The sequence below is a fragment of the Cynocephalus volans genome, chromosome 9, assembly GCF_027409185.1.
Source record: "Cynocephalus volans isolate mCynVol1 chromosome 9, mCynVol1.pri, whole genome shotgun sequence".
In the NCBI taxonomy this organism is placed as follows: domain Eukaryota; kingdom Metazoa; phylum Chordata; class Mammalia; order Dermoptera; family Cynocephalidae; genus Cynocephalus; species Cynocephalus volans.
Window position 1 is genome coordinate 29,593,335 of NC_084468.1, and position 24,247 is coordinate 29,617,581.

Sequence of the window (24,247 nt, forward strand, 5' to 3'; positions counted from 1 at the left end):
CCACTGCACGATCTAACAGCCTGGGCCAGAGCACACGGAACGGGGAGAAGTCCTGTACAGAAAGTGAAAGCTCAACAGAGATCACACACCCTGTGGTACGTGATCCACCAGCCCAGCAGAGTCCAAGCTGACCAGAAAGGTGGATCCCCGGAGAAGCCCAAGACCCGAGGCAACCACACACACAAGACACTAGAGGCCAACTGAGCAGTCACGGCGGGAGCCATACCAAATTGGCAACCACAGCAACATCCTAGTTAGTCATTAGTCTCAAACTGGTGGACTGTGAAACCCCCTGCCACAATGAATAAACACCAAAAAAAAGACACCAGAAATACAAAAAATCAAGAAAGTACACCACCAAAAGTTAATAAATCTCATACTCTAGATCCTATAGAACAAGAAACCCTTGAAATAACTGACAAGGAATTTCGAGTGATAATTCTAAGGAAACTGAATGAGATACAAGAAAACTCAGCTAGACATCATGATGAAATGAGGAAAAGTATACAGGATCTGAAAGAGGAAATATACAAGGAAATCAATGTCCTGAAAAAAAATGTAGCAGAACTTGCTGAACTGAAGAAGTTATTCAGCGAAATAAAAAACACAACGGAGAGTTTAACCAGCAGGCTTGTCGAAGTTGAAGAGAGAACCTCTGAACTTGAAGATGGGCTGTTTGAAATAACACAAGCAGACAAAAAGAAAGAAAAAAGAATCAAGGACATGGAAGAAAATCTGAGAGAGATATCAGACAACCTCAAGCGCTCAAATATCCGAGTCATGGGTATTCCAGAAGGGGAGGAAAATGGAGATTCCATTGAAAACATATTCAACAAAATAGTGGCAGAAAACTTCCCAGGTATAGGAAAAATCACAGATCTTCAGATCCAGGAAGCTCAACGATCTCCAAACGTATTCAACCCAAAAAGGCCTTCTCCAAGACATGTCATAGTCAAATTGGCAAAACTCAGAGACAAAGAGAGAATCTTAAAAGCTGCAAGAGAGAAGCGTCAAATCACCTATAAGGGAGCCCCAATCAGGTTAACATCAGACTTTTCATCACAAACCCTAAAAGCTAGAAAGGAATGGGATGATATTTTCAAAATACTAAAAGACAAAGATTGCCAGCCAAGAATACTCTACCCTGCAAGGCTATCCTTCCGAAATGAGGGGCAAATAGTATATTTCTCAGACAAACAAAAACTGCGGGAGTTCACTACCACAAGACCACCCTTACAAGAAATCCTCAAGGGACTACTGGGTTTGGTTCCTGAAAAATAACTACCACTGCCATGAAAACCTATGAAAAATCTAAACCCGCTAGTACAATAAAAATGGCATTCATGAAGAGAAAACAAGCTAACAAAAACACTATCTACAACCTAAGGAACCAACAAACAAAGAAACTAAACAGTAAATCAGAAAGCAAGGAACAAAAGACACCTAAGACAACCAAACAACTAATAAAATGCTAGGAATAAATCAACACCTTTCAATAACAACTCTTAATGTTAAAGGCTTAAATTCCCCAATTAAAAGACACAGACTGGCTGACTGGATCAAAAAGCAGGACCCAACTATATGCTGCCTACAAGAGACCCACCTCACCCATAAAGATTCACACAGACTAAGAGTGAAAGGATGGAAAAAGATTTACCATGCAAACAGAAAAGAAAAACGAGCTGGAGTGGCTATTCTTATATCTGACAAAATAGACTTTAAACTAAAAACCATAAAAAGAGACAATGAGGGACACTACTTAATGATAAAAGGACTGATCCATCAAGAAGACATAACAATCATAAATATGTACGCACCCAATGTTGGAGCAGCCAGATTTATAAAACAAACTCTATTAGACCTAAAGAAGGAAATAGACACTAATACCATAATAGCAGGGGACCTGAACACCCCACTGTCAATATTAGACAGATCATCTAGGCAAAGAATCAGTAGAGAAACACAAGATCTAAACAAGACTGTAGACCAATTGGAATTGGCAGATATCTACAGAACATTCCACCCAACAACCTCAGAATATTCATTCTTCTCATCAGCACATGGATCATTCTCCAGGATAGATCACATATTAGGTCACAAATCAAGTCTCAATAAATTCAAAAAAATTGCAATTATCCCATGTATCTTCTCAGACCACAATGGATTAAAACTAGAAATTAATAACAAACAAAACTCTGGGAACTATACAAACACATGGAAATTAAACAGCATTCTACTTAATGACATATGGGTCCAAGAAGAAATCAAGCAGGAAATCAAAAAGTTTATTGAAACTAATGAAAACAATGATACATCATACCAAAACCTGTGGGATACTGCAAAAGCAGTATTGAGGGGAAAATTTATTGCATTAATTGCTCACTTCAGAAGAATGGAAAGATGGCAAGTGAACAACCTAACACTTCACCTTAAAGAACTAGAAAAACAAGAACAATCCAATCCTAAAGTTAGCAGACGGAAAGAAATCATTAAGATCAGAGAAGAACTGAATGAAATTGAAAACCAAAAAACAATTCAAAAGATCAACGAATCAAAAAGTTGGTTTTTTGAAAAGATAAATAAAATTGACAAACCATTAGCATGGCTAACAAAAAAAAGAAGAGAGAAGACTCAAATAACAAAAATTAGAAATGAAAAAGGCGATATTACAACTGATTCATCTGAAATACAAGGAATCATTCGAGACTACTATAAACAACTATACGCCAACAAATTTGAAAATCTGGAGGAAATGGATAAATTTCTGGACACACACAAGCTCCCAAAACTGAACTGTGAAGACGTAGAAAATTTGAACAGACCAATAACAATAAAGGAGATTGAAGCTGTTATCAGAAGGCTCCCAACAAAGAAAAGCCCAGGACCTGATGGATTCACAGCAGAATTTTACCAAACATTCAAAGAGGAATTGACACCGATTCTTTACAAACTATTCCAAAAGATTGAAACGGACGTAAATCTCCCAAACTCATTCTATGAAGCAAACATCATCCTGATACCAAAACCAGGTAAAGATATAACCAAAAAAGAAAACTACAGGCCGATATCCTTGATGAATATAGATGCAAAAATCCTCACTAAAATACTAGCAAACAGAATACAGCAACACATACGAAAAATTATTCATCACGATCAAGTGGGATTCATCCCAGGGATGCAAGGTTGGTTCAACATACGCAAATCAATAAATGTGATACACCATATTAATAAACTCAAACACAAGGACCATATGATCATCTCTATAGATGCTGAAAAAGCATTTGATAAAGTTCAGCACTCATTCATGACAAAGACCCTCTATAAGTTAGGTATAGAGGGAAAGTATCTCAACATAATTAAAGCCATATATGACAAACCCACAGCCAATATCATCCTGAATGGGGAAAAGCTGAAAGCTTTTCCTTTAAGAACAGGCACTAGACAAGGATGCCCACTTTCACCACTCCTATTCAACATTGTGTTGGAAGTACTAGCCAGAGCAATCAGAGAAGAGAAGGAAATAAAGGGCATCCAGATTGGAAAAGATGAAGTCAAACTGTCCCTGTTTGCAGATGACATGATCCTATATATCGAACAGCCTAAAACCTCTACAAAAAAACTGTTGGAATTGATAAATGATTTCAGCACAGTAGCAGGATACAAAATCAACACACAAAAATCAGTAGCATTTCTTTTCTCCAATAGTGAACATGCAGAAGGAGAAATCAAGAAAGCCTGCCCATTTACAATAGCCACCAAAAAAATAAAATACTTAGGAATTGAGTTAACCAAGGAGGTGAAAAATCTCTATAATGAGAACTACAAACCACTGCTGAGAGAAATTAGAGAGGATACAAGAAGATGGAAAGATATTCCATGCTCTTGGATTGGAAGAATCAACATAGTGAAAATGTCCATACTACCCAAAGTGATATACAAATTCAATGCAATCCCCATCAAAATTCCAAAGACATTTTTCTCAGAAATGGAAAAAACTATTCAGACATTTATATGGAACAATAAAAGACCACGAATAGCCAAAGCAATGCTCAGCAAAAAAAATAAAGCTGGAGGCATAACACTACCTGACTTTAAGCTATACTACAAAGCTATAATAACCAAAACAGTATGGTACTGGCATAAAAACAGACACACTGACCAATGGAATAGAATAGAGAATCCAGAAATCAACCCACACACTTACTGCCATCTGATCTTTGACAAAGGCACCAAGCCTATTCACTGGGGAAGGGATTGCCTCTTCAGCAAGTGGTGCTGGGATAACTGGATATCCATATGCAGGAGAATGAAACTAGATCCATACCTCTCACCATATACTAAAATCAACTCAAAATGGATTAAGGATTTAAATATACACCCTGAGACAATAAAACTTCTTAAAGAAAACATAGGGGAAACACTTCAGGAAATAGGACTGGGCACAGACTTCATGAATACGACCCCAAAAGCACGGGCAACCAAAGGAAAAATAAACAAATGGGATTATATCAAACTAAAAAGCTTCTGCACAGCAAAAGAAACAATTAAAAGAGTTAAAAGACAACCAACAGAGTGGGAGAAAATATTTGCAAAATATACATCTGACAAAGGATTAATATCCAGAATATATAAGGAACTCAAACAACTTTACAAGAAGAAAACAAGCAACCCAATTAAAAAATGGGCAAAAGAGCTAAGTAGGCATTTCTCTAAGGAAGATATCCAAATGGCCAACAGACATATGAAAAAATGCTCAACATCACTCAGCATCCGGGAAATGCAAATCAAAACCACATTGAGATACCATCTAACCCCAGTTAGGATGGCTAAAATCCAAAAGACTATGAACGATAAATGCTGGCGAGGCTGCGGAGAAAAAGGAACTCTCATACATTGTTGGTGGGACTGCAAAATGGTGCAGCCTCTATGGAAAATGGTATGGAGGTTCCTCAAACAATTGCAAATAGATCTACCATACGACCCAGCCATCCCACTGTTGGGAATATACCCAGAGGAATGGAAATCATCAAGTCGAAGGTATACCTGTTCCCCAATGTTCATCGCAGCACTCTTTACAATAGCCAAGAGTTGGAACCAGCCCAAATGCCCATCATCAGATGAGTGGATACAGAAAATGTGGTACATCTACACAATGGAATACTACTCAGCTATAAAAACGAATGAAATACTGCCATTTGCAACAACATGGATGGACCTTGAGAGAATTATATTAAGTGAAACAAGTCAGGCACAGAAAGAGAAATACCACATGTTCTCACTTATTGGAGGGAGCTAAAAATTAATATATAAATTCACACACACACATATACACACACACACACAAACTGGGGGGGGGGGAAGAAGATATAACAACCACAATTATTTGAAGTTGATACAACAAACAAACAGAAAGGACATTGTTGGGGGGGAGGGGGGGAGGGAGAAGGGAGGGTGGTTTTGGTGATGGGGAGCATTAATCAGCTACAATGTATATCGACAAAATAAAATTAAAAAAAAAAAAAAAAGAAAAAAAAAAAAGAAGAAACCTCTTGCGCACTGGCAGACATTTGCTACTCCTTCACCCCCATCCCCTCGTTTCCCTCCCCCCTATCCTAAGCAACTACCAAGCGACTTCCTGTCTCTGTAGACTTGCCTAGTCTAGACATTTCATGTAAATAAAATGACATAATATAAAAAAATAAATAAATAAAATAAAATAAAATAAAATAAAATAATAATGTCTGAAGGATCGCAAGTTAAAAGTGGTAATTGCTCTGATTACTATAGTTGAGTGTAACTGATATGAAGTACATTGTTATTTTGAATTTATTTTGGGTTTTCTCAATGATTTGGTTGCAATGTAAATCCAAAGTTAAAGATTCAAGTCTCAAATTATTAATGGGCTTCAACTTATAATAGTCAAATCATGCTAGCCAAAAAAAAAAATAATAATAATAATAGTAATACTATGAACCATATGAGCTAGAAAAAGATAAAAATTCATATTTTCCTGGCATATATTTCAAATTTATTAGTGAAGTCTTCATTAAACAGTCAAATATGTGTCATGAATATAAAATAAAAAATCAAAATGGTTATTTCAAAATATAATCAAGCTTAACTATTAGTTCATAAGATCTCTTTTAATGAAAATCAAGAAGGCTTCACAATTTATAAGCTAGAAGAAAGTTTCTGTCATCTATCCATGTCTAATTCTCTATCTATATATGATTTTTTACATTCCTTTGCAAAGCTTCATTTTTGATATAATGTGATCACAAAACACATAATATTTTGTTGGATCGTATGTGTAAAGTCATATTATTTACCATTACATTTTCAGTTTTTTCCTCATTTGCTCTCTCCTAATCAATGACTTTAGTCTCTGAAATGTTTTTCTTCTGCTGCCAGTTGCCCTGTGCCTGTACACACGCTATTCTCCCTGCCTAAAATGCTTTTTCATCCAGTTTTGTGGATAGTGAAATGATTTATGCTCATTAAAACAGTTCAAAATACTTACTTCTGTAAAGTCTTCACTATTTTGCTAGACCACTATGGCCACTAAAATGAAAATTTAAAATACTTTTATAGTATTTTTTTTTAACCTGACATTAGGTGGGAGTTTTATGCATGTCCCTCTGCCTCAGGAGGTAAGTTATTTAGAAGTGAGGACATAGTCTTATTCATTTCAGGCTCCACAGTCCCTAGCACATTGCCTAGAATATTGTATCAATATTTATTGAACAAATTTAGTGCCTGTTTAAATTTAAGGCATGTATCTTTCAATCTAATACCCTGAGTTTGTTCTAGTAAGATATTGTGAATGAGATGAGATACATGTCATTCAATGTCCTTACACCCCCAAACCAGTTAGCAGGTAGAATAAATCTGGGAAAGCCTTGGTGACAAATTAATGTACTTATTAAAGAATTCTATGTTAAGCATGTAATTTTTACCTCTATCTGCTGGTTCCTCACTTCTTACTTTGAATAGGGCAATCCATTCTTTATAGAAGGGTTTAAATGCCTTTATTTACATATCTATAATCTACTCTGTTTTAAGCCTAGTAACTTCTAATCTAGTTTATATTTAATTGTAATGGAAACATATTTCCTTTCCTCTTGGTACTGAATAAATAGAATTTAATCATAAAATTTAGGTATACAATAAAGGCAAACATTCCAGTGCCCTGTCCCTTGAGCCAGACAGCCTGAATTAAATCCCAGTCATGACAGTCACTTAATTTGTTCATTAGTTCTAACAGTTTTTTGGTGGCATCTTTAGGGTTTTTTTTACAGATAAGATTATATCATTTGCCATCAGAGACAATTTAACTTTTTTACTAATAATTTTGATTCCCGCTGACTTCTAGTCAAGATGGTGGAATAGACAGTCCCCAGCATCACTCTCTCCCACAAATCAACCAATTTACAACCATAAAAAAGCAACGAAAGCCAAGCTGGGGCCCCTAGAGCTCAGGGAAGAGAAGGAGAGACCTACGGAGTACACGAAGGCAGGAGAAGCCATAAGGAGAGAAAGAAAAATCTGCTCAGACCATTTTGAGGCCTGACCGTATCCAGGCTGCTGAGTGCACAGAGGAGGAGCCAGGAAAAGCCTCAACTGTGTCCTTCGGATGAAGTTGCTTGGAGGTGGCAAGGGAGAAGAGGGCCTTGTTGATCTCCCAGCCAGCAATGCCACTAATAGGGTTCCTGTGGACTTGCGTAGGAATGAGGAGTCTCGACAACTGAAGAAAAGGAGCCACTCAGAGGCTGGTGAATCATTGCTAGGGACCAGCATGTGGCGCATCCCATGGGAAGTGTTTGCAGCACGGGTGGTGGGGGAAACGGGCCCACCAGGAGAACACTGAGGCACAGCAAGGACAGCCGATCGGCACCACAATCAGTGCAGGACCACTTAGTGGAGTCTGGTCAGGAATACAGAATTTCATGGGGTGCAATTTGATGAAAAGACTCAGGCCCAGACCAGAGTTTCAGATCTCTTGAGAGCCAGAAGCACCTGTAAAGTCAACCATTAAAACCTGAGCTGCACAAAAAGCCTTCCCTAGGGAAACAGCAGCAAAGCAGCAATTTAGCTCAACCACACAGCTCAAGTGCTGGTCTCCACAGGAAGTTCCCCCATTTTAGAAGTAAGCAAAGGACAACAAATTAGTTCCAGTTCAGAGTTTAAATGGTGGGAACAGCAAATAAGCCAACACAAAACTGAAAGAAAAAACAAAGTACCCATAACCAGAGACAAAATTTCGTATTAACTAGTATAGGTCTCATTTCACCAAAGAACATCTATAACACATAGACGGACTGGAAGTCCCCTGGGATACCAAGCCAGAAAGAGGGGAGAGCACAGGACCTCAGAAATGCCCCCCGGCACTCACAACCAGTCCCAAGGGTGGGGATGAGGGCCTTGGCCACACCTCTTGACACACACAGCCAGCCCAGCAGCAACCACGGAGCCACTGCAGGAAGCTCCCAGGACTCTTCCAGCCAGGGCAATGGAGGCCTCAAGCCTTGGCCATGCCCCCGACATGTGCAACCAGCCCAGCAACAGCCACCAAGCTGCAGCAAGAAGGGCCCCATGTTCCCGAGCTGGGACAGTGGGGTACAAGGGCTTTTCCCCACCCTCAGACATCTGCACCCAGCCCAGCAATAACCAAGCCCCTCAGTCTCCTCGATGGGAATGAGGGAATTGCCACAGGCCTCAATCCCACCCCTCCTCCTCCCGCCTTCTTCCATCTTGTTTCCTTCCCCTTTCCCCCTCCCCCTCCTTCCCAACTGCTCTGCAAAAACATCCTAGAATGTAAAAAATAATATTAATAAAATTTCACTTTCTTTAAAAAATAAAATAATAATTTTGATTCCTTTTATTTTTTTTCCTGCCTAATTTACAGTCCCACCAACAGTATAGATGGGTTGCCCTTTCTCTGCATCCTTGCCGGCATGTGTTATTCTCCATCTTTTTGGCAATAGCCAGTCTAACTGGTGATATCTCAGTGTGGTTTTGATTTTCATTTAACTGATGATTAGTGATGTTAAGCTTTTTTTCATGTACCTATTGGCCATTTGTATGTCTTCCTTTGAGAAATGTCTATTCAGCTCATTTGCCCATTTTTTATTTGGATTATTATTGTTATTATTATTATTCTTTTACTGTTGTTTGCATTCCTGTGTAATCTGGATATTAATCTCTTATCAGATACACAGTTTGCAAATATTTTCTGCCATTCTATAGCTTATCTTTTCACTTGTTGATTGTTTCCCTTGATGTATAGAAGGTTTTTGGTTTGGTATAATCCCATTTGTTTATTTCTTCTATTGTTGCCTGTGTTTTGGGAGTCTTATTCATAAAGTCCAATCCTACATCCTGAAGTGTTTCCTCTATGTTTTCTCCTAGGAGTAGTATAGTTTCAGATCTTATACTTTAGCCTTTAATTCATTTTGAGTTGATCTGGGTATATGATGAAAGGTATGGGTCTAGAATTTTTTTTCTGCACATGGATATCCACCTTTCCCAGCACCATGTATTGAAGAAGCTGTCCTTTCCCCAATGTATGTTTTTGATGACTTTGTTGAAGATCAGTTGGCTGTAAGCATATGTATTGATTTCTGGGTTCTCTACTCCATTGCATTGGTCTGTGTGTCTGTTTTTATGTCGGCACCATGCTGTTTTGCTTACTATAGCTTTGTAGTATATTATGAAGTCAGGAAGTGTAATTCCTCTCATTTTACTTTTATTGCTCAGGATTGCTTTAGCTATCTGGGGGCTTTTGTTGTTCCATATGAATTTTATGTTTGTTTTTTTTCTATTTCTGTGAAGAATGTCATTGCTATTTTGATGCTGATTGCATTGACCCTGTAGATTGCTTTGGGTAGTATGGAAATTTTAACAACTTTAATTCTTCTAATCCATGATTATGGAATGCCTTTCCTTCTTTTTGTGTCCTCCTTTATTTCCTTCAGCAGTGATTTGTAGTTCTTAATACAGAGATCTTTCACCTCCTTGGTTAAATTTTTCCTATGTATTTTATTTTTTGATGGATATTGTAAATGGGCTTCCTTTCTTGATTTCTTTTTCTGGTACTGATTTTTGTATATTGAATTTTTATCCTACAACTTTCCATTTGTTTATAAGCTCTAGGAGTTTCTTGGTAGAATCTTTAGGTTTTTCTACATATAGGATCATACCATTTGTAAACAAGGACAGTTTGACTTTGTCTTTTCCAAATTGAAGCCCCTTTATTTCTTTTTGTTGCTTGATTGCTCTGGCTAGAACTTCCAATATTATGTTAAATTGGAATGGTGAGAGTAGGCATCCTTGTCTTGTTCCTGTTCTTAAACGAAGAGCTTTCAGCTTTTCCCCATTCAGAATGATGCTGGTGGTGGGTTTGTCATATACGGCCTTTTTTGTGTTGAGATATTCTCCTTCTATACCTAATTTGCTGAGAGTCTTAATCATGAAGCGATGTTTAATTTTGTCAACTGCTTTTTCTGAATCTATTCAGATAATCATATGGTTTTTGTTATTGATTTTGTTGATGTGGGGTATCACATTTATCGATTTGAATTGCTGAACAATACTTGTATCCTTGGGATGAATACCACTTGATCACAATGTATAAGCTTTTTGATGTGCTGCTGTATTCTGTTTGCTAATATTGTGCTGAGGATTTTTATGTCTATGTTGATCAAGGATATTGGCCTGCAGTTTCCTTTTGTTGTTGTCTGTCTGGTTTTGGCATCAGGGTGATGTTGGCCTCATACAATGAGTTTGGGAGAATAGTCTCTGCTTCAATTTTTTGGAAAATTTTGAAAATGACTGGCATTTTTATTTACTTATTTATTTTTATTATTTTTATTAATGCATATTTAGGGGGTACAAAGTTGACCATTACTATTTGGATACTGTATATGATGATCAAATCAATATTATTAGCATGATCATCATTACATATCATAATTACTTTTTATGCCCCTTATCCAATTACTCCCCATACCTCCTCTCCCTTTCCCTTTCCGTTTCCCACTCCTAGTAACTGGAGATCTGTTCTCTCTTCAGAAAGTTCAACATTTTATTATGATCTTTCTTTCTTTCTTTGTTTCTTAGCTCCCATTTATGAATGAGGATATGTAGTATCTCTCTTTCTGTACCTGGATTATTTCACTTAACATAATTTTCTCCAAGCCCATCAATGTTGCTATGAATGGCAGAATTTCATTAATTTTTATGGTTGAGTAGTACTTCATTTTATGTGTGTGTGTGTGTGTGTGTGTGTGTGTGTGTGTGTGTGTGTGTGTGTAAATATATATAACATTTTCCTTATCCAGTCATCCATCAATGGACATTAAGGTTGGTTCCATATCTAGGCTACTGTAAATAGAGCTGCGATGAACATGGGAGTGCAGGTATCCCTTTGACATGATGATTTCCATTCCTTTAGTTATATACACAGAAGTGGGATTGCTGGATCATATGGGAATTCTATCTGTAGTTGTCTGAGAAACCTCCATACTGTTTTCTATAATGACTGCACTAATTTACAGTCCCACTAACAGTGTAGGAGGAAAAGGACTGGTATTAACTCCTCTTTAAAGTTTTGGTAGAACTCAGCAGTTAATCCATCTGGCCTTGAGCTTTTCTTTGTTGGGAGACTGCTGATTACTGCTTCAATTTTGTTGCTCATTATTGGTCGATTGAGGTTTTCTATGTCTTCTTGGTTCAGTCTTGGTAGTTTGTATGTTTCCAGAAATTTACCCTTTTTTGAATCTGGAGGACATTTCTGTGAGACACAGAAAGACAAATAATGTTTGATCTCACTTATATGTGAAGTTAAACAGTGTTAGACTTATAGAAGCAGAGAGTAAAAGGGTGGTTAGTAGGGGCCAAGGCATGGGAGAAATGGGGAGATGTTTGTCAAAGGATACACCTTTGCAGTTATAAGATGAATAAGTTCTAGAGACCTAGTATAAAGAATGGTAACTATAGTTAATTGTAATAACTATATAGTTGAAATTTGCTTAGAGAGTAACTCTTAATTATGCTCACCACATACACAAAAGCTAAGCACTGTCAACATACACACACACAATGTGTGATGAATGTTAGCATGACTGTGGTAATCAGATCACAATGTACATGTATATCAAAACACCATGTTGTATACTTTGAATAAACACATTTTTTGGTCAATTATACTTCAATACCTTAATAAAACAGAAATAATAGGAATATATAATTTTTCCACACCTCTTCACATCTATGATTACATTTGTTTTACAGGATAAACTTTGTTACCTATGTTCCTTAAATAGTAATACAGAACTTGTGATTGAGTACTTATTGTATTTGCAATACCCTGCTACGACCTTTATATGTCTTTTTTCATTTAATCCTTACACTTTTAGGATTTTTTAAAATTCCTCTTTCAAAATTGTGAAAAATTGTGCTTAACAATATTAAACAACTTGCACTCAGTGGAAGAAGCAAGTATTATTCCCCTGAAAGTTAAACTCCTGGGCCCATACCTAACCACAAAAATAGCTCTTCAACTGTAAAATAAGGTAAACATAGATGAAGAGAGATTACAATGTAAAATGCTAAGTAACTCTTAACTATAGTAAACCTGTAAGGGTATTGTTCAGCTTTATTGTTAAATGTAATGTTATGTCAGAAAGGATAGTACAGGTTTATGGAATTTTGTTCTAGAATGCCTGAATTCTATCTTGAACCAGTCATGCTTCATTTCTAGGACATTCTTTAGGGATCTATATTCACAATTTTTATGGATAAATGGGAATCCTAAATACCTTTTCATTACTACCTGATCTAATTGGGCACTGTTGATAGCCCAATGCAAGGTTATTTGATAAAACTGGTTTGGAGTAAGAAATTTAGGCTCCACATATAAGTGGGGTCATTCTTTAAAACCTTAGGTTCCAATCTTGCCAACAAATAGCCACTGACACCTAGAAGATAAAAACCTAAGGTATGCATTATGAAGTGAAGAGAGTCTTCAAATATGCCAACTTGCTCCAAGTTACCCCACTCTAACAAATCCATGGATAGAAGAAAATGATAAGAATCCTGCAAAGATAAAAAATGTTCACACTCTGGGGCTCAATTTCATAAATAAGGCCTCATCAATGTTACAGAATCTGTACCAGTGATATTACTGCCTCTTAGGGTGGAGCTAGAATGGAAATTGCCTGAAGGATGGATGCTAACTACTACAGACAATTTGGTTGATTCTAGATGTCATGTTTAATTACTAGGTGGTGCTGCTTGGAGACAAGTTCAAACCCTAGTACCACTGTTCTTTCCTAACCAAACCTTCTTATATTTAATAAAGTGGGGAGAAATATGCACAAATACACAGCAAATGGCACAGAATACTTTCGGTGACATACATTACATAAAACTATGATATTTTCAAGCTAAAATAGATTTATTTAATCTATTTTAAATAAAATGCATAGGTAAATGTGTCTAAAATTCCTGGCACTAACCTTTCTTTTAGGTTAAGGCAAATACATTATATAGAAGAAATAACGAAGGAAAAAAGGCATTTATCTGAAAGTTGTGAGGGCTCCACATCTAATCCAAAAAAACAGTGAAACTTTTTACTTTTATTTCTCTATATTTTGGGATTGCAAGATCCTTTCAAGTTTGTATTATGAGAATTTTTTCTAGTGTATTCACCACTATAATACCTACTAGTACCTCCTTAATCCAGATTCTTGTTAGATCTCAATGTAATTATTATAACAACTTTCTAAGAATTCTTGTCTCTTTCCCCAATAAAGATACAAGTCTGCCCATGTTTCTTCATCCTTATAAACATCCAATGGCCACACACCACAACAGACATATTTTGAGCTTTTTTGCATGGAAGAGATGACTTTCCAAATCATTAATAATGTGGCTTTCTTGACCAGCCACATTTCCTTCCGTTCTTCATCTTGCATGGGACACTCTGGAAACATTCATCTATTTTCCATCTTCCTAGAAATATATAGTTCACAGCTTTCATCATTTGGATAACATCTTTGTTACTCGTTACGTTTGACTGAACATCTCCTAATGCTGAAGGAATTACTCATTTTGTTACATGCATTCCTCATGATCTTGGAGGGTAGAAATTATAATATTACAGATTTTAAAAACCAGCCACAGGGATGCTAAGTTCTGTTGGGCATCTCCGGCAGCCGCACGGGACCCCAACAGGCTTTTCCTTTCCCTAGAGGGTTGGGGCCAAAGGGATTGCCCTTTTCTCCCCCGCAGGACGCAGGGCGAAAAGAGATTCCAAGAGATGGGTGAGCACACCACTGCTCTCCCAGATAGGGAAAAAACACACACACACGCAGTGGGGGTTCTGTCAGGCAGTTCCGTTTATTGTAACACAAAAGATCATATTTATATGCTTAGCAGGCGGGGATTTCCAAGCTTAGGCCAATCCTTGAAAAGGTCAAATGTGCACGTGCCTTGCCTCTCTATGCTTAGCCCTCCCCATTGGGTGCTACCTTTTATCCATTTAGGCCATCTGTTGTTTTTGCTTAGAAAAAGGGTGCAGTCCCATAAAGTTCTATACTCGAAGTTATACTACTAGTAACTGAAAGAGTTTATTTTCAAGTTTCATCTTTTGCTTACTACATTTTATTGCCCTAAAAAGTGTTACGGGGGCTGGCAATCTAACCTATCATATTTCATGAGGCAACTCTGAACTGACTTGTTCCTACTATATCACAAAAGAAATGACCCATGATGTCTACCTGACCGCAACATTACCCTTGATAGAGATGACAGAAACACATTTGTTGTGACTATTTGTAGTGACTCTTTCAAGAAATGGTTTTGAACCCAAAAGCAGATTAATGCTTTTACTAATTGCTTTTACCGACCAATTTATATGTATTTGATCTATAGAAATCTACATATTTGATTATCTATATGGCCAATATTATCTCATCCTTATAATTATAATTGTTATAAATATATAATTGGCATATTATGCCATTTAGAAAAAATACATATATTCAAATATTTTGTAAAAACAACAGAAAATTGATCAGAAAGAAGGCTAATTCTTTGTTTTCATTGCATATCTAGGGTTTTGAAATACATTTTTCCTTTCTTGTTTATATTCACACTTCTCATCTCAAATACAGCAAAAAACTCCACATGAGACTTGTTCCTTTTGCTTTCAAAAGCTATATTCTCTCCCTCCTTTCCTTCCTCTCTCCTTCCCTCCTTTCCTCTTCTTTCCTCTCACTATCTTTTTCTTTCCCTTTCTTTCTCTCCTATTTTAAAAATGTGTATAAACAGATTTTTAATTATTTTTTAAAGTTACTTTCCAGCTACTCCATGAAAAGAAAAATAATTGTATACCAAAACTATAAAACAGATCAACCATCAGCATTATTAGGCTGTTTAAATAAGGTACTATTCCAAGTATATACAAAGAAAAGAACAGAAGACTCATGTGAGAATGAGGTGAATATGGTCAATGAAGAAAGTATTTCAGTGCCTTCCGTTTTTACTGTGCTCTTTCTTTTATAATATAACTTGAAGTTTTTCCAAATGAAAATACCGGAGAAGTCTGGGAGATTGAAACATCTAGTTCACTTTTATTTCATTTCACTAGTTTAAAGGGAGAAAATACCGTATTGTACTTTCCGCTGATATGTGTGTAGGCTATTTTGGCATCTTTCAAGTTGCAGTAGGAAGTTCCTTTTCTTTTGTTGTTTGTCACTAAAATCAGCTCATATGTTCAAAGCTGCTGGATCTTTTACTTCTCTTCAGCTGCCACAGTCCACCACTTGCTCAATTACCCATTACTTCTTGTTCGCAGAAATCATCCCCCGCAACCTTGACTCATTCTACAAGCTGTTGTTAGGACTCCATGGACAACCCCCTTCATTAGATGAGGGTGGCACTATTGCGATCAGTCACAGTTTGAGGAGCAGCCTCAGTTTTTTGAGGACTTTCATGAAACTGACACATCCCATCAGAATACTCATCTGTGGCATTAACAACATTAGTCCTTTAATTCCAAAACCACTGTGCATGATCTTTTAACCACTTGATCCTAGAATGCTAGGTTGGCTTAGCAAATAATGTCAAAAAATGAGAAAAAAAAAAATGTCCTTGAAGGATTAAAGAGGCAAACAAATATCTTATTTACATTTGCATCACAGACTCATTTCTGAACACTTTTTTTAATTTGCCAGGTTTGAAATAGCACAAAAGCAGCAAGCACTTGTCCTGTCTTCTTTTTTCCTGCTCATAATCCTCAAAAAAAAAAAAAAAAAGTGATTAAATGTGAAGCTTCTCAGTAGGCATTTTGTTTCCAGATTGTTTAGGTATGTATGTCGGCACTTCAATCTTATAACACCAAGAAACCGTGCGTTATTTTGAAAAAGTAGCTGCCTTCCATTTCTAAGGCCAATGCAAACTAGTTTATTGAAATATACTTTTCCCATAAATGTTATACCTTATATAAATATAAAAACAACAGCAGGTCAGAATTATGTGTACACATTTATTGTTAGGAATAATGGTTTCCAAAATGGATTAAAAAAATAGATAGGTCTTTATATATAATTCTAAGAAACAACACTCAAAGCACAAAACAAGAGAGCTTATGTTAAAATCTTGAAAAATGTACTTCAAAACAAGTCTGTCTATAATATGAAGGACTAACCTAATTAAAGCCAATTCTTACCATTACATGGGGAGAGAAGAAGTAAAGGATGAGGGACAGATAGGGAAGACTTTTTAATATATCAACATTCACTAATAATTTTATTATAGTAGGTCTTTAGTAGGTCATAGAACCAATGGACTGGAAGGCAGCTTGGTCACTGCTGATATTTTCCTGACGGTAAAATTTAAGAATATTGTAGTGTAAGGAAGGACAAAATAGTGCTTATCTCAAATTATATTCACAATGAAATTGCAAAACCTACATATACTGTCCTGTCTTTTTCAAGTCATCTTTGATGTTATGAATAAGGCTATAATTTCTCTTTTTTCCCTCCTTGTCCACTTCCTTCCATGTTAGCAACATACTGACATTGCATTTATTAAAATGATATATAATACTTGAATGACACTTTGATAAATATTTTTATTTTTTATCTCCATGCTCAGTGACCTGTTTGTAACACACCTAATTTGTTTTTAACTCAAATAATTTAGTTATATGCTTTATCATAAGAAATATATAAAATTATGGATGTTCTATGATATTCTATAGTGTAATTAATAACTAAGGATACACATTACTCTCACCCTTATTATTGTTGAAATTATTAGTTGTTGTGTAATAAATATATTTGGTTTGAATTCATTTAATAGCTTAGTGTCGACATGTATCTGCAGTTTAATATGTGTTTTACTGTAAATGAATAGTAACATATGTAAATTAGAACATTTTATTTATAACATTTGTATAATTACTTTATTGAATTTATTTATTTGCTTGTTTGTCCATTTGTTTATTTATATTGATGACATTTCAGAGTGAACAAATGCTTGAGGGTGAATTTATATAAAGCATGTAACCTCTGTAGTACATTTATGTCAACATTAATCAGATTTCACATTACCAAATATATCAAGATAGTGTGAATAATATTTCAAGGCCCTTCATCCTCCATCAACATTCTTTGTCATAGAATTTCATCTGCAATTCTTATAGTACCTAAGTATATCTGCACTGTTTAGTTTCTTCATTATGTATTATAAGGGAAATTAATGCAGATATTAAAGTCAATATAAACCAATGAAGTGACTCACATGTGAGATATTTTAATTCTTATGTCACATTACATAACCTAATTTGTATTTTAAAATAAACATTCATTTCTTAGGTGATTGAAAATTTCCTACAGTCATAGTTACTAATATTCAGAGCAATAAGAGAAAGGAAATATGAGCAAATCTCCCCAAATATCTGATCTTCTGTGCTCTAAATTTAATTTTTAAAATTATGTAAAATATAAGTCTATTTAATATACATGTGCAAGCCTACAACTTTGTGTCATTCACCTTTGAAACAATATGTTTTCCTATAAATATTAGTAGGAGTATATCTACAGGAAGGTTATTAGTAAATTATAAAATATTGTTAAAAAGAAATTTAATGTTTCATCTATTCTAAGTATGCTTTAAAATAAATTTATTTTTTTCATTTCTTTTCAAAATTTCAGAAAAATAAAAAAGCCCAGAAATAGTTAACGTACTCCATTTTTGAATACCTGAGTTCTTCAGCATAATTGAAACTGCCATGGAGCTGATGAAGGATATTTGAAATGCCAGTCAAGGGAATGTTCTCAGATCCTCCCACTTGGTCGAAGGCCTGCTGTCAGGAACATATTGGAAAGTTGTTCATTCACTTGAGGTGACAGATACAGGCTGTGTGACAAGCCTCATATTGGGACTCCAGCCCTCGGGGGTAACACTGAGTGAAATGAGGAACACCAAATTAATGGAGGAAAATATCACTTGCCAGTCTCCCTTCTCACAAGTTATTCACTTTGGACTACAATTTACAGTATTATTCAGCAACGGAAAACAGGCATACATGAGCTTTTATCTCACATTGCATATTTTAATTCTTAAGACATGATGCTTTTATTAAATAATTAGAGTATCAAGTAGAATTTTTTTCAGTATTTCAATTAATCACAGATTTTTTTTTCCTATTTTTTTTTACATATAGTGAAAGTCAAATTTAACTACTAATGATAAAATTAAAATGGGAGCAACTTTTTGTTGTTATTGCTGGCTGGTACAGGGATCCAAACCTGTGACCTTGGGGTTACAAGGCTGTGTTCTAATCAACTGAGCTAAAAGAACAGATCTATAGTTACGACAGGTGAAAAAGGGGGAGAGGAAGGGTGCCAGGGAGTAATTGGGTAAGGGACACAAAGAATAACTATGATTTGTAATGAATATGCTGATAACATTGATTTGATCATCACATACTGTACACAAATACTGATAGTCAACTCTGTACCCCATAAATATGCATAATCAATTTTATTCCAATTCAGAAAATAAATTAAAAAGAAAAAGAATTGAAAAGCCAATATAGAAAGAAGTAAACTAAGTGGTAAATGTGTGATCTCAAGGTAATATAGGCCTTTTAGAGCCTAAAAAGAAAAAATAAAATAAATAAACGGAAAATTTCAAAAAGGAAAGTATCTTTGAACATGTTTCACTGATATCTGAATATTTCACTTCTTTGGCAAACACAAATTCATCTCTGATTTATCAATTTCATTTTTCTAGAGCTTACTGTTGTAGTGCTCTGTGCTTCTTTTGAAGCTTAAACATATACTTAAACATGTATCACCCTACAAAATTTGCATTTAAGGAACCCATAAGTTGAACAGTAAGGCATTTAGAACCTGTGCATTCTGAATCCCTAGTGCATTGTTCTCCCAACCTAGTAAGATAACTTTTTAAGGTTTCGTTGCACCATTTCAATATATGATATTTAGATTAAAATAGTAATTATTGAACATAACTAAGAGACAATTTTACAACAGAAGTCTCAAGATTTAAATACACTTCACCTTATATTAGATATAGGAGTTCAGCTTTCTTGCCATTTTGTTAAAAGTTTGTGAGTGCTGGCTCCTTAGTCTCAGTGGGTAAAGAATTTACAATCAAGAGATTAAACACACACACAAATGCTCACTAACTGTTGACAAAAACTAGCAACCTAAACAAGTTACAAAAATCAAAGAAATAGTTTAAAATATTGATTTAACTTATTTTATATTCTACAAATGGAGAACATGTTTTTTTCAGAACTCCAAGAAAAATTTTCCAAACATTACAGCTACTACCACTGCTAACAAATATTGATCAAAATAACAGAACATGAGAAATTTTCAGTGAATTTCTAGCATTATGAGATGTACATGAAGTATATTTTTACTTTTATACAATATACCCATATATTAATAATACAAATTAAATTAGAAATTCTCAAACTTGGTGTAGTTTTTTTTAAAAAAGTCTTTAAATGTATCAGTTCAAGCAAAAACAAGTGAAAACAGTGTTTGAAACATATCAGGAAAGTTAAATATGGAGTTGTACTTCACTGGAAAAATCTATAACCTGAAATATTTCATTCATAAGCAAGAAATTTAATTAATTAGCATTTATCCCAGAGTTTAGAAAATAATTATTTTTAAAATTAGTAAAACAAGGGGGGGGGGGATAAAAATAAAAGTCAAAAATGAAAAGGAAGTCCTTTAACTAGTTATCAGAGTAAAAATAGAGTAGAGAAGAAATGACATCAGCAAGACGGCAGAATAGCAGATCTTCCACTTATATCCCCATAGTACCAATAATTTAGAAGCCCTCCATGAATAACAGTGTCTTTGCAGGAGCTTCAGGATTCAGGTAAGAGATTGCAAAATCCCAGTGGAGCCCAAGTATGTGGATGGACATTTTGAGAAGACATGCCAGTGCTTAGATGGCAGGTTTGTCGACTGTAGTCCTGGCTACATAACCAGAAAGAGCCTCATCCCCCTGTGGCCCTAACTTTGGTTTCATCCCCAGCACCATCTGGTGAGGGACCCAGAAGGAGCCACACCTGCCCATGCCTTGGGTAACAGGCCAACCAACTTCAACTTTGGTCCTGGCTGTGGATAATGAATTGGCCTGTGACTCACCTTCAGTGCCTCTCAGCTGAGATCTAGAGCAGTCCTGTGCACCCAGGAACCCTTCAGGAGACAGGCTTGTCCATTATCTTGGAGGCATGCCCATGTAAAAGATTTAATGTTGTTCAATTGTCGATACTACCCAAAGTGATCTACAGATTCAGTGGAATACCTACCAAAATTCCAATGGTATTTAAAGCAGAAATTGAAAAAAATGATTCAAAAATTCATATGGAAGCATAAAAGGTCCTGAATAGCCAAGTAATCTTGGGCAAAAAGAACAAAGAAGGAGGCATCAAACTTCCTGATTTCAAACTATATTACATAACTATAGTAATAAAAAAAGAAAACCCAAAAACAAAAAGAAAAACAAGCACATAGAACAATGGAACAGAATAGAAAGCCCAGAAATAAACCCAGGCATGTCAATTCAACAAATACTTGACAAGTGTGCCAAGAATGCACAATGGAAAATGGAGAGGCTATTCAATAAATGGTTTTGAAAAAACTGGTTATCCACATCTAGAAGAATGAAATTGTAACTCTATTACACCATACACAAAAGTCAATTCAAGATAGCTTAATGACCTAAATATAAGACCTGAAACTATAAAGTTCCTATAAGAAAACACAGGAGAAAATCTCTTCAAGGCATTGGTCTTGGCAATGATTTCTTTGATATATACCAAAAGCACAAGCATCAAAATTTTAGAAATGGACAACTGGGACTACAACAAACTAAAAGCCTTTTGCAAGGAAGCAATTAAGAGAGTGAAAAGGCAACCTATGGAATGGAGAAAATATTTGCAAACTTTATATCTTATAAGGGGTTAATATCTAAAATATTTAAGGAACTCTTACATCTCAATAGCAAAAAACAAACAAAACAAACAAAAAATCAAAAAGTAGCCCAAGGACCTGAATAGACATTTTATTAGAGAGGACATACCAATGGCCAACAGTTAGACAAAAAAGTGCTCAAAATCATCAAGGAAATGCAAATCAAAACCACAATGAGATGCCGTCTCATACCTGTCAGGATGGCTATTATCAAAAAGTCAAGAGATAAGTGTAAGCAAGGGTATGAAGGAAAAACATCCTTGTGAACTCTTAGTATGAATGTAAATTGATGCAGTCATTATAGAAAGCAGTATGGAGTTTCTTATAAAAAAATTAAAAAGAGAACTGCCATATGATTCTGTAATCTCACTACTGGGTATACATCCAAAGGAAATAAAATCTGTACCTAGAAGAGATATCTGCATTTCCATGTTCATTTCAGAATTATTCGCCATAGCCAAGATATGGTAACCAACCTATGTGTTACTTGACAGATGAGTGGACAAAGAAAATGTGGTGTATGTAAAAAAAGTCAAAAATGAAGAGGAAGTCCTTAATATCTCACACAGTGAGATATTATTTACCATTAAGGAGAAAATCCTGCCATATGAGACAATATGGATAAATCTGGAGAACACTATGCCAAATGAAATAAGCCAGACACATAAAGAAAAATACTGCATGTTCTCACTTATATATGAAATCTAAAAAACTCAAACTCATAGAAACAGACTGTAGAATTTCTAGGAGGCAGGGAATGGCAGAATTGGGGAGATGCTGTTCAAGGGTACAATCATGAACAACAAGTTATTCAGGATTCATAAGTTCTAAGGATCTAATATAGAACATGTTGAATATAGTTAAAAATACTGTACTGTGCACTTGAAATTTGCTGAGAGTAGATCTTAAGTGTTCTCACCACACACGTATACACACAGGAAGGTAACTACGTGAGGTTATGGACAAACTAATTAGCTTGATTGTGGTAATCATTTCACAATGCATATGTAAATTAAATCATCACATTGTACACCTTAAATATATACAATTTTTATTTGTTGAAAAATGTGATTGATATTAGAACATAAAACAGTCAAAAAAAACCACCCCAATCATGTAAGTGTAAAACAACCGAAAATAAAAGGTATATATATATATATATCCTATAAACTGTAAAGGAAAAGAAGAAAAGAGAAAAATTGGGGGTGTATTTTAACATACATTGACATCTATGCTAATCTGAAAATCTAGGAAACATGGGTAATATTCTTTTGCATAAATGAAATTCTTTTATAAATTCTCAGAAAACATCAAGAATATTTTAGTTTATAGCAATTTTCAAGAAATAAATTATTTTCCTTGCTGTGAAAGTTTTGAACATATTGTTAAGGCAGCTATTTAAAAAATACTATATTTTTCAGATGATCCAAGGAACTTATTTGCATTTATAATAGCATTTAGTGAAGTGCTATGTTGGACATTAAAAATTAGTAATTTTCCTTCATGCAATTACCATTGAGAAAATATAACAGAGGTAATTATCCAACTTAGATGACAACCTAAAACAACTAAAATCCAAGGTGTAGATACATTGTTGGTAAGAAATTTAATACCTATAGAAACAAAACAACAAACTGACTGAAAATTATAGATGAATAGATGTTGTATTAGTCAGCTTTCTGTTGCTCATAACAGAGTATTGAAACTAGAGTAATGTATAAAGAAATGAAATTTATTCTTACAATTTTGGAGCCCAAGAAGCCAGGTCCATAGGGAAAATCTGGTGAGGACGTTCTTTTTGGTGGGGACTCTCTATAGAGTCCACTGGCAAAGTCGGGTATCACATAGCGAGTGCTTGATGAGAGCGTGTCAATGTGCTCACTTGCTTTCCCTGTAAATCCACCACTCTACACCCATGATAACCCATGAATCCATTAACCCATTAATGGATTAATCCATTTGTGAGGACAGGGCCCTCAAGATTCGATCACATTCTAAAGGCCCCATCTTTCAACACTGCCACATTGAAGATCAATCTTCCACATGAGCTTTGGAGGAGACAAACATTCAACCCATATAATTCCATCCCTGTCTCCCCAAAGCTCATGTCCTTCTCAAGTACACGCACATTCATTTCATCCCTATAGCCCCAAAGTCTTAACTTGTTTCAGCACCAACTCAAAAGTCCAAAGTCCAAAGTCTCATCTGTGAAATCAAAACAAGTTATCTACTTCCCAAATTACAATGGTGGGACAGGCATAAGACAGAAATTCTCATTCCAAAATAGAGAAATGAGCCAAAAGGAAATGGTAAAATGTCCCAAGCACACCTGAAATCCAGAAGGGCAGACATTAAATCTTAAAGCTTAAGAATAATCTTCCTTGACTCCATATCCTGCATCTTCTGGTGTAAAGGTTGGGCTGTCAAGTCCAGCCCATGCAGCTTTCCTGGGCTCAGTGCATGCTTTAGCTCTCTCAGGCATTGCACACTGGCAGCTCTAAGTTTCTCGGATCTTGGTGGCGATCCTGCTCCCACGGCTCCACTAGGCATGGTACTGATGGGGTTTCTCTGAAGCAACTCCCATTCCAGATTTCCACTCTGAATTGCTCTAGTGGAGGCTCTCTGTGGTGACTTCGCCCCTGCCACAAATCTCTGCCTGGACCCCCAAGCTTTTCCATATGTCTTTTGAAACCTGGGTGGAGTCTGCCATCCTCCAC